This window comes from Micropterus dolomieu, linkage group LG18 (assembly GCF_021292245.1).
Source record: "Micropterus dolomieu isolate WLL.071019.BEF.003 ecotype Adirondacks linkage group LG18, ASM2129224v1, whole genome shotgun sequence".
Lineage (NCBI taxonomy): Eukaryota > Metazoa > Chordata > Actinopteri > Centrarchiformes > Centrarchidae > Micropterus > Micropterus dolomieu.
Window position 1 is genome coordinate 12,324,887 of NC_060167.1, and position 15,237 is coordinate 12,340,123.

The 15,237-nt window shown below is 38.3% G+C and overlaps 1 long non-coding RNA gene across 5 annotated transcripts in view; it reads right to left on the reverse strand.

The window, feature by feature from the left end:
* Positions 1 to 1,388: 1,388 nt before the first annotated feature.
* Positions 1,389 to 15,237, reverse strand: part of LOC123986892 — a 33,768-nt gene continuing 19,919 nt past the window's right edge. For all 5 annotated transcript variants that reach the window (XR_006829007.1, XR_006829008.1, XR_006829005.1 and 2 more), the window contains exon 5: positions 1,389 to 3,011. This is a non-coding gene — a long non-coding RNA (uncharacterized LOC123986892). The remainder of the gene's footprint in view (positions 3,012 to 15,237) is intronic.

Sequence of the window (15,237 nt, forward strand, 5' to 3'; positions counted from 1 at the left end):
GGAAATGGGAAAGTCTTGTTGCAGCCTGTAAGTGGCCAGTACAGTCGCAAGGTTTAGTGTTGATTACTTCCCAACAACAACCCAACAATAAATCATTACTCAAGTACCTGTAACATGAAACTGATAAAAATGGCAGTTATTGAATGAATAAAGTTCAGTTAGTTATTAATTATGTTCATAGTAAAGAAAACAATGTTGACTAAATAGGATGGGAACAGAGGTCTCACATGTCACATGCTTTGTTGATTCATCCCCCCTTCCCGAACCTGATCCCTAAGAGGTTTTGCAGAACTAACAACACCCCCACTACTTCCACCTTTCCCAATGCTGTGCTTTTGTTGTCAGGACAGTCTGAAACGAGAGACTCTTTAAATTCACAATACAAACTGAGCTTCAATAAAAAAATGGAATTTTTGCTTTCATTTTATTTAAAATTTAGCTTACCTTTAAATCTTTCAACCTCCTTTGGATCCACAAAGCATATTCATTTATGAAACCCTCCATACCGACTACAGTAATTTACATCACTGTTGCAATGTTTTGATTAGTAGAGAAAGATGCTCAAACATTTGATACAATAACAGTAAACTGACAGAATACAATGTGATCCATCAGTGTTTACGTTCACTGCATCCTACATCCCATACAACGTTATAGTCTTCTAAGCCTCTGTGCAGCATTGAATGCATGTTGCTGTCTATATATAGCCATCTATATTATGCAGGAATACCTTTTGGATAAGCATGAATAAAGTATTTGTTCTTAGTTGCCTGTAAAGCCTCTATTGTATCTACGCCTGAACAATCAGACACTGTGATCTGACATAATCCTACCATGTCTAGATTCAGTCAGACCATGCTGCTTTCCAGTCTTGGACTGTCACAAAGATGAAGTCACACATGCCTTGGGGGCTTTCTTCTGTATGCCCTGCTGCTGCTGCTGCTGCTGCTGCTGCTGCTGCTGCTGCTGCTGCTGCTGCTGCTGCTGTTGCTGCTGCTGCTGCCATTTTGTCTACTTCCGTGGGTCCTCACAATACGATCTGGGCAAACCCTCCTTCACAAAAGAAAGCTTAATTAAGCAATAATTTAGAGTTTTCCAGCAGCCTGGCCTGTACATCTGTTGTTGTTGGCCTCGCAAAGTGAAAAGATCCCTAAGGGGATTACTTTGCTCTTTCTTCTAATGAGAAGTTGGACAGGCATACCTGCCTGTCGTAACTCCTCTGAGGATATAGGCGTCAAAACAAGACGTGTTATGCTATACATCTGCTGGCAGGGTACAGAGGAGAGAAACACGAGAAAAAAGTAATGGAATTGCTTTAAGCTTTAAGTAACAATATGTTTTATTAACATTTTACATCATTTATGAAAACTATTGGCAACTGTTTTTAATCACCACTAGCATGTAAACATTTAAAAAGGCTCAATCCACAATACAAAAATATATCACTGATGTATTAAAATGTTGGGTCAGTAATGCAAAAATAAAAGGCTGATGGATTCATTAATTAACTATCTCAATTAAGCTCAATCGATCTATAACCCTGACAGCTACACAGATTATGTTTTTTGAATGTACCATAACATAAACAGTGTCACCATGGCTCCACAGGAGGGCAGCAGATAGATTTTGCTAATTCAACACTGCTCACACTGCTGCCATACTGTGAGGTGTTTTTATTCATCTTGTTCCAGTTCTGTGGACATTCTGCAGCAGCACCGCTGGACTTAAACAGACACCAGACAGGTTAATTGAAAATGACAGCAAAAGCTTAGTAATGCTTTTTTTCCCCTTAACCGTCTCATGTGGCTGACTGACCCACCAACCTGAGTGTGGATTAAGGATGTTTAAACTGAAAATCACATGCTCGCTGCAACCTCAGAGCCTGGGGTCTCAGAATCCAAGGACACAAAAGTGCAGTTAAGCGTGGTGCACAAAGGTCTGCGTTTACTCTTCAGGTTAAATCGTCCATGAAGGTCACCAACTGGATAGGGAACATATCATGCGTTTAATCAATATTCAGTGAGTGGTAGCACCTGTTTGAATGTTATTTATAATGTAGAAAAACATACATACATTTACATTTATGACCACTGGGAGCCTATAAATTCCATACAAGGTACCACAGTCAACGATTACCCATACATCAACTACAGTGCATCAACTTTTTAAGAACATATTATAATTTAAACTACATTTGAGTGCAGCTGTTGGGAATTATGTTGATATAGATTGGACACATCTGCCAAATATTTGGGAGCCATCTAAGGTATTAGTTTTCATGCTACAAGTGGACCTAATTAAGTTTAGATCAGGTCAGGTAATTATGGAGGAATTACATTTCGTTATACATGAAGTGTTCTGATTCAATGCCGTATACCTAAAAAACAAAATGACTAGGATAATGTAGTTAAATTATTGAAGTAATAAAAAATTAAAAATAGGTTATATGTATAATTAATTTGCTTAATACTGGTTAAAGTAGAATACCACCAAACGTAGAGTATTTACTGTATCCATCCCATCATTAAGTATCTGTAACTGCAAAATGACAGGAGAGAAAAAATCCCTGTAAACAGACACAGGCCTGTGTTTCACTCAATGTGTCCTTAGCAGAGGCGGAAGGTTTGATCACATACACAGTTTCAAAGGTTGGAGGGTCACCTGATCCTCTGGGTATGTGTGTGTGTGTGTGTGGTAGAAGGGGGTGCTCAATGCCTTGGGGCAATGGTATAATAGGCATCAACCCACCCCAGGGGTCAAACCTCTCCAGCCCTTTGGACACAGTGTCCCGCCTCAGTCATATTTGATTTCAAGGGACAATCTTTGAATTGATGGGTTCTGGACAGGTACGAAAGAGACCGAGGGAGATGATTGTGCTCTTTTGATTTTATTCTCCACAGCTGTCACTGTCAGGCTGTGCTTGGTGAAGTGTTCACCAAGTTAATGGGATGGGTTCAGCTCTGTGTAAGTCCTCTTATGTGATCAGAAGCACCCGCGTCAAGAAAAGGCATCTGTAATAGAGGAAATCAGAGTTTATAAAATATTACAAACTTGTGTTGATGTATTCCTGGTGTTTTACATTTGGTTTATAATCTGTTATAGCCTTGTAAACCACATGAGACGTCCTTACAGAGGCCCTCTCTGGCTGATGCATTTGTTCACCACTTGAAAGGATTTGTCGGTGCTTATAAACCATTGTGCAGTTTATAAAAAGAACAGAAATACATTTCTGATCTGGGTAAGCAGGTGTGGACTTTAGTTATCTGGCCATGAAAAGGAATAAATGTAAATCTAAAATGTATAGATTAAATTTAAATCACTAATATGTTTGCATTAATTAATTAACATATAGTTGTTTCCAGGTTTCATGGGAAAATATTTTACAACTCAGCTGAAATGGAAAACCAGGGTTTTCTCTCCGGAGAATGGATGCTTGAGTTTTTACAAACAAAGATTTCTGTACCCACATGAGGAAATGGCACTGAATAATACAGCCAATTTATAACAATGTTTGATATAGGGAAACATTCCAACTAGATGACAGACGAACATTCATGGAAAGATCTTGGTGTATGTGAAAGCAGACTCAAACTATGTTTTCCACTGATTCAGTATATCACCCTGCAGCACAAAACTGTGGCACTGACTCAATGCCCTAGGGCAACAGCGGTGGGAAGGGAGCCAACCCGGCAATATAGTGCCTTGTAGAGAATGGCAGACTATATCACAAACCCTAATTGTGACAGAATGCCACTTTGACTGACGTACATCCTCTGGCATTGACATCACACTGATTGCAGTGATTGAAGAAGTACTCAGATTTCTTACTTAAGTAAAAGTAGTAATACCACAGTGTAGAAAGTAAGTACAAGTACTTACTTGTAAGTACAAGTACTTATTATGCTGAGTTGCCACTGAATAATATATATTATATTATTGGATTACAAATTGTTGATGCATTAACGTATACTTTACTTTAATGTTGAAGCTGGTAAAAACAGACGTGATTTTAATTACTTTATACAGCCTAACCTATAATATTACATCATCTTTTATTTGTTTATTTATAGTTTGTGAAAAGCTGAATTAGTAACTAAAATTATCAAATGAATTTAGTACAATATTTACCTCTCAAATGTAGTGGAGTAGAAGAATAAAGTAGCAAAGAATGCAGAAACTCAAGTAAAGTACAAGCACCTCAAAAGTGTCCTTAAGTACAGTTCTTGAGTGAATGTACTTAATTATTTTCCACCACTGGTATCTTGAAATTAAACTGAATTGGATGATGCATGTTCACACACGCTGTCTGTGTGGTTAGCAGATGCTTGAAGGAACATGATTGTGTTATTGTGTCCCTTGTGTTGTTTTGCCTATTATCTACAAATTGCATGATCATTTAACATGACTGTTTCAATGCATTGTTCTTTAGAAAGATTTTCTTTCTCCAGGTTTGTTTATATGTTTAGAGTGTAACCTTGCTTGAGACAGCTAATCCATTACAATGAATGCTTTTTGATCTTTATTTATTTACATTATTATATAAGTAAAATTATTGTTTATGAACCACTTGGAAAACCCTTCTTGTCTGTATCCAAGATTTGAGTTGGGCACCGAAAAGCACTGCATTAATATTATGTAATAGCTAAATGTATTTAAACCAGTTCATGAAAGGTGGCATATCAATAAAAAAATATATGATGTGCTTTAGAAAACGTTCACCAGCAAAATAAAGAGTTTGCAATTGTAGTAAATGAGTCAAAATGATGTAAACGACCTTTGAGCAAAAGTAAATGAAAGTAATCTGAGGTGATGCTAATCATGAAAACTTTAAAAATGTATCCTTCACATTTTCTCAATGTGAAACAGGTTGGTCATTCAACCTTTAGTGAATAAACCAAGCAGAAGGAAGTGAAATACTGTAGTGTGGTAGTCTGAACCGTCAACTGTGGTAATTGAGAGTTCATCTGTTGGCAGTCAGTTCTCACAGAGCAACACAACCTCCAACCAACCAACCAACCACACACACACACACACACACACACACACACACACACACGCTGAACGCTTTGTAAACAAACACTAACTAGAGAGAATAGATCCAGTGATCATGATCTCACAGCTGTAAATACAGATGTGCAGAGAATCATGTCATGTAACAGACAAGGCTGAACAGGAAGTACAGTAGGTCCTGAACAAATCATTTGCACTCAATAACTGGTGTAGCCTATAAAAGATACAAAGCCAAACATTTTCTAAATGGGGGAGGCAGTGGAGAACTAACAAATCAGGTGCAGATATGGATTCAAAGCTATCAAGATAATAAAGACTCCAACAGACTGAAGTGAAATTACAGAATGGTGGTGAAATTTTTTGAATTTTTCTGTCCTATAAGAAATGTAATACAATGCAAATAATGTCTTTTCTGTCAAAGACAACACAGCCATTGTCCTTCAGAGTAGGGTAGCCTTTTCCTGAAAGGCTATCTGCCTGGTGGCCCCAGGCTAATCTGGGCTGTGTGGAGTAGAGGTCACAGGGCACATGCTTAGCCTGGTTTTGGCTGGTGGTCTGAGCACAGATCCTTTAGATCACTACATAGGTCAGGTGCACAATTTGCTTGAGATAATCTGTCAAAAGAGCCGACATACCTTTCATAGGTTTCCTTTTTTTTTCAGTACTTTTGTTTCAGAAGAGCAGGCAACCGCCCGCTGTGAGACTCAGTTTAAGACTGATGAACTCAAACCAGATTAAACAACCTGAGGTCAAGAGTCAAACAAAGAGTCTGCTGACACAGAGTCTGCTCACATGCACACCAATAGTGTAACAAAATCAGGTTTGAACAGTTTTGAGTCATTAAAATTAATTTGAATGCAACCCATGAAGCCATTTCGAATGTACTCTGTGGTCACACCGGATTTCACTCCCATTTATTTCTATAGCGACCTGGGAGAGACGTATTCGAGGGCATTTGAGAACTGACCAGGCCTCAAGTTCAAGACTTAATGGGACACAGTGAGAGCAAGAACGTTAATAGAGCGTAATGACAGTAAAGGGTTTGATAAAACGCTGTATAATGTTTTACTTGTGAAATAATGTTAGCACGCTAGCTCCCGCTGCTATTGCTTAGAAACGTGCCCCCTTTCATCATCAGCTGAACTCAAAGATGTAAGACTTTCTCTATGGACACGAATGGCCTATTTCTCTCAAAAACTGTTCACAAATCTGTCAAAATCTCTGTTAGTGGGCACTTCTCCTTTGTCGAGATAATCCATCCACCTCACAGGTGGCATATCAAGATGCTGATCACACAGCATGGGTATTGCACAGGTGTGCCTTAGGCTGGCCACAATTAAAAGGCCACTCAAAAATGTACAGTTTCACTGTATTGGGGAGGTCCGTGGGGTCCAGAAACCAGTCAGTATCTGGTGTGACCACCATTTGCCTAACGCAGTGCAACACATCTCATTTGCATAGAGTTGATCAGGTTGTTGATTGTTGCCTGTGGAAAGTTGGCCCACTCCTCTTCAACGGCTTTGCGAAGTTGCAGTCAGGTCGAGACCCCGATGAGGACAACAAGCATGCAGATGAGTTTCCCTGAGACGGTTCGTGATAGTTTGTGCAGAAATTCTTTGGTTGTGCAAACCAATTGATTGTTGTAGCAGCTGTCCGGATGGCCGGTCTCAGACGATCTTGGAGGTGAAGATGCTGGATGTGGAGGTCCTGGGCTGGTGGGGTTACACGTGGTATGTGGTTGTGAGGCCGGTTGGATGTACTGCCAAATTGTCTGAAACTCCTTTGGAGAGGGCTTGCAACATCTGTGGCATTGTGCTGTGTGACTGAACTGCACATTTTTGAGTGGCCTTTTATTGTAGCCAGCCTAAAGCAAACCTGTGCAATACCCATGCTGTCTGATCAGCATCTTGATATGCCACACCTGTGAGGTGGTTGGATTATCTGGGCAAAGGAGAAGTGCTCACTAACACAGATTTTGACAGATTTGTGAACAGTATTTGAGAGAAATAGGCCTTTTGTGTACATAGAGAAAGTCTTAGATCTTTGAGATTAGCTCATGATGAATGGGGGTAAAAACAAAAGTGTTGCGTTTATTCAATTCAATTCAATTTTATTTATATAGCGCCAAATCACAACAACAGTTATCTCACAGCGCTTTTCATAAAAGAGTAGGTCTAGACCGTACTCTATGATGGTATTTACAGAATATAAATTTATAATTTTGTTCACTATATGTTATGACTAGATAACATAAAGTGACATTACTGTTATTTTCCAAACAATGTAGAGACCTGGATTGTGTGAAAGAGGTTTGGATATAAAACGTTGTGTCTATCACAAACCATGACAACATATAAGGCTTGTATGAATAAGATAATAGCAATAGGGTGTAATGCAGCAAACATATTTTACGAGATTTCACCAAGTTGAGTACAAAGAGAACCAGAAATCAGTTGAGGAGTGCACAAAAGCTTATCTGAAATCCAAACAGCCAAATAGACTTTGTCTCCAGCCCCAGCCAAAGTCAGCAAACATTTAGGGACATACCTGCTGGAGTATAGGGCACTGCCTGTTGCACTTATACACTAAGAATTCAGACAGGTGACCACAGATCCAATATTTAATTCAATCCCAGTTCAAAATGTTTTTTGAAACTTTAAAAAAAAAGTGGAAACCCTGTATTGTAATTGTATCTAGGGTGTTCACTGATGAGTCTTCTTCTTAAAAGTTACGAATTTTACACCAAGGACACCAGAGCATGTTGAAAATTATGGCCTGAGTAAACACTGAATTTATCTACAGTTCAACACTGGCAATTTTACTGTTTTATGTTTAACACGGTATGCTGTTATTTTGTGAGAGAAAATAAAGTTCCACATAATATGTTTATCTGAATATGACCTCATTCCGGGTGTTTGCAACCAGCATCCTAAATAATGTACAGTATAAAACAACCATTGTTGACCAGGAGAGCTAAAGCTGGCTGAGAAAGATGACCTGCGTTACATGTTGCACTGCTGTGTCTTTGTGGTAATCAAATCTGAATGTTTCATAGAATGAAGATTAAGCCCTTACTTCCTGCTCAGTTCCACGAAGTCAGCTGTCTTTTCAAACACCAGTTCTGAGTTGATGTGGCTGATGAAGGCCAGATGTGGATCACCACAGCGCAAACATTTTCTTTCTTCAGAGAAACTGAGAGTTACAGTGTTGCTTTACAAACAGATGAACTGATCTGTGGTCCTCCATGAAATACCATTCATGTCACTGGTAATTCACACTGTATTAAAGCAAAAACTTGGATTTAGTTTTGGAAGGGACATGTTAGTTTAACACCACTAATGTACCGGTACATTATTTTTTTCTCCATTTTTGGTTTTTATTTCTTTACCAAGAATTGGTCTATCACAAAGGAGCACTGTAAAAGGAGTGATGTTGCATTTATTTTTTAGGCAATTTTGGCTCCCTATTGGGATTGTCAGCAATCTAGATTTTCTCACAATGTGCAAGTTATATATTCCCCTTGATTTCAATTTTACTATCAGAATAGAGGTTGAAATCAGAGAAAGGTAGCTTCCTTTTTGCCTGCCAGAAATCCTCCATCATCTCCCCACTGGAGCTACTGTAAACATGAACCATAAGGCTCTTCCTGTCATCTACTGTGCACACATTGAATAGCTTATCCCTTTAATAAGACAGTGTTTCATTGCATTGCAGGCCGGTATCCCATTATATATGATACAGATCTGGATGCTCAAATTACAATGATTATAAGATAGAGTATGTACAGTATATCCCATCATGACCTTCAGTCAACAGCACAGTTACTGGAATAAGAAAGGCTCATATAACCCAGTAAAATGCAAACACATAGTTTCCCATGGTCAATGATGGCCCATGGCTGCGTGCTACTGCCAAATTAAATTTCAAAACTCTTTTGTGCGAATGCTACAATACCAAAATAAACAATAAAATGACCTTCCCTGTATTTTCCTTCCATCAAACAATTTGTCTGGTTAAATACAACATATAAAAAGTGTCCGTTAGCTACGATTTCCCATCTGAACAATGGAAACATTGACCAAATGCTATCTGTCTCCTAAAACAACCAGGTGTTTCCTCCTCTGTTACTTTTATTCCTGGCCATGTCAAAGATGTCCAAAATCTGTGATGAACAGCAGAAGAGTCTGGTCTGGCCTAAGTGACTAAATGGGCTCCTGCAGATGAGTTTTACAGGAGATCAGTGGGAGTCCAGGTTACAAATCCCCAAAGCCCTGTAGTGCCAAAGCAGGAAGAAGTCACTGATGTAACTTGTCTCTCATTGGTGTCTGGTCATACAGATTCTCCAAAGACAAACAGTCTAACTGTAATGTTCATAAATTACCTGCTCCTATAGCTGAATAAAGATCGGAAAACCAGAGGGCAGCTTTTCAAAACATGACCATGGCCACTCTTAAAAATACCAGCCACACCATGAAGAGTTCAGAGCAACAATCAAAGACCCAGTATAATCCTTGTGTAATATGGTAAGCAGATCTTGCTCCCATATGGTGTTATTAGGATCCAGATGTGCGAGGCTGGTAGTGACATAAATACGAACACACTGAAGTCCTTATTTTCTCTTATTTAAAATCTCAACCATTATCTAGTTTATGACGAGAGGGTAAAAAAAACCCAAAACACAGACTATCCAATGACCTCAAACTTGTTGTGGGGGTGAGACATGAGAAAAAAGACACACAGGTCCATATGAACACACTCAAAGCCACATCTAAACCTGTTCCACACCTGGATTAGTTTATGCTGTCGCACCTCTGAGCTCAAATCTGTTATTGAAACATTAGCACTATTCACTCACACACACTCTCAGTGCGCCAAACACCTATACACCCTGTAACTCTATCCTGGGTAAGAGATGGTGTTGAGCATTACATACGTTTATAAAAAGTTGAACAATTTCACCAATTAAACATCTGGGTGGCTACAAATGAATGAATGAATTCATTCTCAAATTCCTGGTTGGCAAGATGTTTTGCATCTCTCTTTTTAGGATGATGGGGGGGGGGGGGTTGAAGTGTTGAAGTTCAGAAGTTCAACAGTACTGAAATTAATATCAGCCAAATGAGTACATATGTACGGAAAAGCCCTTAGAAACCTTCTGATCTGTGAAATTAATTGCTCAAAGAAGGTGATCTCATGAACATCGGTCTCTGTGAAACATGTGTTGGCACAGAAACCCAAATCAAAATGGGCTAAACATCTGAGATAACAATACTTGGGAAATCCTAAGGAGACAGAAAGCATTCTTTTTGGGCATTGTGTTACATCATAATCTGAATATGGCTCTTCTGCAAGTAAATAACCTGATAAAAGGCCAATGTTGTGCTTCCACAGCTGGATAATAAAGTAAACACTAGCAATGTTTTATTCTATTTAGTTCAGTTCTAAGTGTGTTTGAATTAAACAGAAGAAAGCACAGGAGATGCAGTAACTGCATTGAATCTGGAAAGGGTGAAACAATTTCTAGGCCTGTACCAAATAATACAAGGCTTCATTCATAAAGTTGACATTTGAATTCTAAATCAACATTTGAACACTGCTCATGTCTATTCATTCTGCAGTGCTAAGGGTGTGAGGTCAGGACTCTATAAAACCATAGCAACCAGGTAACATCGCTGTCACCGTCTCTCTCCTCTGCCCTCTCAGTCATGTCTGAAGACAGACATTCAAAACTTCATTCAAAAACCTCAAAAGAAGCTTTGAATGTAAAAAAAACTGTTTTTCACAAAGACAAGGTATAACTTCCTAGTTACTGTTATGAGGTTCTAAGCAATAGAAAGGTCTGTGGAGAAAGATTGAATAATATTACTTTGAACAAACTGTACAGAAAGGTACATCTGTGCAGACATAGAAAATGGAGCACTAATGGAAAAGAGTATTAACTGTATCAAGGGGTGCATCACACTGCAAGGACCATATATAATAACCAGCCTAAGAGTCCAGCCGCTATATGAGGCTGCACTTGTGCTCTGAGCTAAATGCTAACATGCCTACATGTTTAGCAAGTATGTTTTTACACAATTACCATCTCAGTTTAACAATTTAAAATGTGTTAATTAACTCTGAACACAAAGTACATCTGAGACTGATGTGAATGCCATTTGTTTTGCACCTATTTGGTCATAAACCAAAGTGTTGGACAAATAAAAAAATGTATTGATAGGGCTAGATCAAACATTAAGGGATCTCTGAATTGATTATGATGCATCCTGATTGTAATATGAATATCTGTACTAAATTCCACAGCAATTCATCCAATAGTTGAACAACAAATGTGAACCTCATGTTGCAGCTACAAAAAGTCAGGGGATCTCCAAAGTCATTAGATTCATCTTCTGGGAACAATGAATGTGTGTACAAAATTTATGCCAATTAATCTTGTAGAGTTAGAGATATTTCACTGGTTAAGTGACAACTTTGACCTTCTAGCAGTTGTAGATGAAAAAGTCATGGGATCATCAGGATTAGTACTCTGGGCAGCAGTGATACCCACATTTCATGGCAATTAATCCAGTAGTTGAGATATTCTGTGGAGGACCAACTTGCAGAAATGGCCATGCCTAGAGCCATACATGCATGCTAGCATGGCATGAAATAGTGGATGGATTCAGTGTAAGTTTGTGAAATAACATAAACACTAGTTACCAATACACAGTAAAATGTGCCAAAAGCAGTATTCATGTATTCGCAGTAACTCCATATCAAATAACTCTTTATTTATTCTAGTGTAGCCGATGTAGTAACTGTAATAACAGTAGCGGCAGTAGTACTAGTTTATACCATGGAAACTTTAAACTCTGAACAAGAACTACAACAATAACCAACTGAATTATCAGACCTTGGTGTCTTACAGAAGGGCAGGCACTAGGACCTGCAGTACTTGCAGTCACACAGAGCCTGCAGCCTCTGGGATACTTCTCACTTACTTTCTGAACAGTTTTCAAACAAGTGCAAGACTCAGAAAAGACTGTTTGGGATAATTGACACAGAATTTTGTTCTTTTTCACCCTGGCATCTTGCGGACACAAACTGGAATATGTTTCAGTGATCCTCAGGAGTCCTACGTCAGTGGAGAGCTTCTGCAGAGGTAGAGGACTATTTTACTTTCACCTACACTGCGTGAATCTACAGGAACTTACTACGGTAAAATGCTAAAGCAACAAAGTAGTTTAACATGTTTTGCATTATGTTAAACCAATTTACAGATACAGGGAAGATGTTTTTAATATATGGAATAGATTTAAATGTGCAGCTTCAAAGGAAAACCTCCGATAACCAGGTGAGAAAGTGTTGAACTAGGTAAACTTTCACATGCAGCCCTTGGATATTTTTATATGTTCTGTCCCCATAGATTATGATAGTTACCTTCAGAGGATCTGATCAAAATTGTTGTGTGTTAAACGGATAATGTGGGTTTAGAGTCAGACCTAACAGGGAACTGATCATCTCCTCCATCCCTTCAGAAACTGTTGAAGCTTAGCCTGGGGCTCATCGGGTTACAATAGCACTGATCAGACCTGCACTCGTCTCCTTAGGCTAGATAATATTCTCAAAGCATTCCTACAGAATTTTTGTATTTGTATGGCATGTTGGGAGGAAACAATGGGCTAGCTGCAGGGTAGTTTGCTCAAATTATGTGTGCCACACAGTTGAAACAAATTATTGCATTCTTGACATAATAGCAGGTGATTATACTCGAAAAGACTTGCTATGCTATTTAGATAAGAGGTACTGTATATTTGGCATTTTGGAATAGAAATTCAAACAGACCTTTAAAAATAAATATGGTTTATTTTGGACACATTTGATTATATTTTCAAGAAGTCATTCTCCTGTACTGAACATTTCCTGTTGTGAGAAAAATCACTTTTACTTCTAGATGTTTTCTGTGTGGAGTGGTTAACAGTGATATACAGGACAATGAGTTTGCAGACAGAGAGTGGGTCTGCATTTGAGCTACATGGTGAATACAAGAACAGAGCAACCCATTTATAAACTAACCCATATGGCTGTTATCAACTAGCTTGAAAAATAAACTGCAGTATCAATAGGGAGGCTTCTCTGCGCTCAAACAAAAGAGGCAGTAGTCAGTTTACAATGACAAAGAGAGTGATGAAGTCAGAGTGATGAAATCGGGTGGGGGTGGGCTGACGCTCTCAATGCTTAAATAAGGTACTTTTGTAAAGGAATGGAAATAATAAATGCAGATTTCCCCATGCATTTCTGATGGTATCTGCGGTTGGTCTAAAGTTTTTGATCAATGGAAGCTTCAATTCAGGGCCAGTTTTACTCTCTGTGATGATGGGCTGGGTTTGTCATCTTTTACAGCTGATGCACATGGCTCTCCCAAGAGCCCTGACCACAGATAACTGAAGTATGTCTAAACCAACAGTTCAAAACCCAAAGATATTTAATTTGCAATGATTTAAAACAGAAAAGTAGCACACCACCACATTTAACAATCGGAAAAACAGAGAATGTTTGAGAGAAAATGAATCTGAACAAGTGAACTTTCAGCACTACTCCAACCTTTCCTCTCCCTAATCCAGTAATAACAGAAGTGCTGCCCAACAAAAATAATGATTTAATATATATGCCAAAATATACCTCACTAGATATTTATATATAATAATTAATAGATTGGTCAAGAAATTGCAGCCTCATAATTAAAATGCATTAAATTTGTTTCATTTTGCCAAAATTTAAGAAACTTAATTACACTGAGCTGAACTTATAGCAACACAGGAAAGTGTCCACTGGAAATATTGTGTGACTGCCAGATCGTCTTCAACCCACAACTGACGTTTCTATTTGGCTACAATCTAATTGAATAGAAGACCACTCATGTAACTATCCCACAATCAACGTGTTATGTATTTTCAATAGATTGGATCAAAAATTGTTGTGGTGGAAGATGGTAAAAATGTGGAGTTCAGTTTTCTTCTTGTCCACAATCTTCATCTTTTTCCATCTCTTCTGGTATGCAGACCAACAATGTACATCAGTAGAACTTTTCCACACACCAGCATTCCTCATTGCTGAACAATCTGTTCCACAGGTGGATGAACAGGGTCTGGCATACCGGGCTCAGACTCTTAGACAGGTTACAGATGCTGTATGGTCCATTTAGAGTAAAACCAGGGAAACAGGCTTCTGCCTAAAAAAAAACCTGGTCAAAATCTGTCTGCAATGGTCAGTCATTGACACCTTTTTTAGAACTAGCTGAGCAGACGATAAGGTGAATGGTGTCAATTGTAGAGAAGCTATGTGCTTTTTGTTACATATACTCCTCCTTTTCTTTCTATTCATCTGACAGACAGACATCTGACTGTTTATCTTTGGCTCTGTTTTGCTTTGTTGGAGATATAATGAGTTCCAGTCTTGCCTCGCAAGATTTAAAAGTGAACCACTGACAAAAAAAATCTGTCAGAACTACTTTTATTAAGCAATGCATTTGCATTTGGTGGTTAACTGTTCTTGTTGTTGTTCTTGTTTTAACAATATGCTCCTCAATAACTGAGTCTTTACATGTTAATAGTGCTATATCTTTTCTTTATGTTTGTTGTTTTTTTAAAATCTAAATCTTGCACCTGTTAAGCGTGCAGTTTTTATTCTGGTCTCACGTAGGCCGTACTCCATACAATAAAAGCTTTTTAACACTGGTTAACCGTACATACCGTACCTATATTGGAATATAAACTATCACAATCTTAATTTTCCTCTTACATTTTCTGCCATGTAGAGAAGTAGTTATGTAACTCCAAGAATTCAAAGATGCACGATCCCACTGGATACATATTGCAAAGGACAGCATGTCCTTTGCAATATGTATCCAGTGGGATGTATTTGCTGTCATTTGCATGTCAGCTATGTTGGATTTCAGCTGACATGCAAATGGAACATTAAGGCTCCAATCTGAGGGATGTACAGTTATGCAGTTACATTGTTTGTTATAGTTTAAAAGTTCTCAATTACAGTAACTTGTAAGGTTACACAGGAACTAATAAATATTGATAAAGGTAAACACTCCTTTTCCTTTTTTGTTTTTTTGTTGAGCTGTTGAAGAGTACAGTAGCATAAGTAGTTATGTGAAGAATGAGTTAAAGAATTAACAGACTGCTTCAAATTCTGCCAGTAAAAAGCAGGATTGTAATTGTCTACTATTACAGA